This window comes from Rosa chinensis, chromosome 3, assembly GCF_002994745.2.
Source record: "Rosa chinensis cultivar Old Blush chromosome 3, RchiOBHm-V2, whole genome shotgun sequence".
NCBI lineage: Eukaryota > Viridiplantae > Streptophyta > Magnoliopsida > Rosales > Rosaceae > Rosa > Rosa chinensis.
In genome coordinates this window covers 33,081,563-33,082,988 of record NC_037090.1, presented here as the reverse complement: position 1 = coordinate 33,082,988, position 1,426 = coordinate 33,081,563, and the positions used below count along the sequence as shown (strand labels likewise).

The 1,426-nt window shown below is 33.2% G+C and overlaps 1 long non-coding RNA gene across 1 annotated transcript; it reads left to right on the top strand.

Moving 5' to 3' along the window:
• The first annotated feature begins 401 nt into the window (after positions 1-401).
• LOC121052161 lies at positions 402-1,147 on the top strand. Its single transcript, XR_005808225.1, has 3 exons — positions 402-474; positions 860-939; positions 1,021-1,147. It is a non-coding gene; the product is annotated as an uncharacterized LOC121052161 (long non-coding RNA).
• The last annotated feature ends 279 nt before the right edge of the window (positions 1,148-1,426 follow it).

Genomic DNA, 1,426 nt, shown 5'->3' with positions numbered 1-1,426 from the left:
TAATTGTTTATCCTTTATTGCTGTTTCAGCAAGAGAAAGTTATTTCATGTTTATATTTTAGTTTTTTTAATAAGTAGGAAATCAATATTTTGATAGTTTGTACTAAAAGTGGTGAATAGTTATAATGATGTGATTAAATGTGATCATTTGGAGACTTTGAAGAAAAGAATAGAATTTTAGCAGGTACTGTGTTAATTATATGTTTATTATTGGGAAAAGCTTCAATAATTATCCGGAAAAACTTCAATCATTTTAGCAAGTACTGTGTTAATTATATGTTGATCACAAAGATTGAAGGTTTATTAGAGGCTGGTAATTGAAGGGTATTACTGTGTAGTTTATGGGCTTAAAGATCAATTTTGACTGAAAGTTTTGTAATTTAATGTTGTTTTGTAGTGCTGCCATTTTGCCCAAAGAACAATGACGTTTACATCTATGCAATCTAAATGGGAAAAGCTGCATGTTCTTCAGAAGGTACTGCGTTTCACACTCATTGGCTTGCAATAATAGTTGTCGAAAACCAATTATAATGTGATATTTCAATATAAACTTGAGAGAGATGCAACTTGGGTAACCGAGTTTTGGTCAAAACAATTAGAAAGTAGTTATTAGGATGATTACTTGGAGGTGTCAAGCACTTTCTCCCTGTAATATGATACTAGCTAAGTGATACACATTTGATGTCTTCCTGGAATGTTCTGCCCTCCAACTTATGAAAAGTATTCTGTCTGAGGTGTTGTTAGGAAAAGTGAAACCGTTTAAAGTTAGAATTTGAAAATGATGAGCATACATATTTGTGGGTTTCGATGGGTACATTTGTTTCCCATACTCTTGATATATATTTGTGCATACTTGCTAGGAGTGTCGAGAGCAAAATATTTATCTCAGATATACTGCATGTATATCAACAATGGAACTTGGAGCATTGACTTCATGGAGGTATGCGTCACCATAGATATCTCACTTTTTCTTTGATGCCAAGGTGTTGTTCTTATATTTAACAAGATATACTTTTTGTAGCCTTGCTTGTTTACAGAAGGTCATTGAACCAAAGGTGATACATCGAGACATTAAGCAAAGGTTTCTTCTTGGCCACTAAGCACTTTGTAGTACCTTTCAAATTTTCTACGATCAGCCATCCCAAGATATATTCTGTAAGTCAGTTCTTAGTCTCTGCTAATTGGTATCCCCTTTTCAAGATTTCTACTTTGCTTTTGGATTACTTTGAACAACCCTGTATGTTCTATTGTGGTCATGGTTGATTATTGTTTGCATTTCAGTTTTGAATTGGGCATGCCTTTTAGGAGTTATTTTGGGCCTTTGGTTGCTTAGCATTGTGTGAGTTACCCAGTTATTGTTGTTTTCTTTGAAATAAGTACCGTTATGTATGTTTATGTTATAAACCTTTATATTGCTCTTAGTTTCT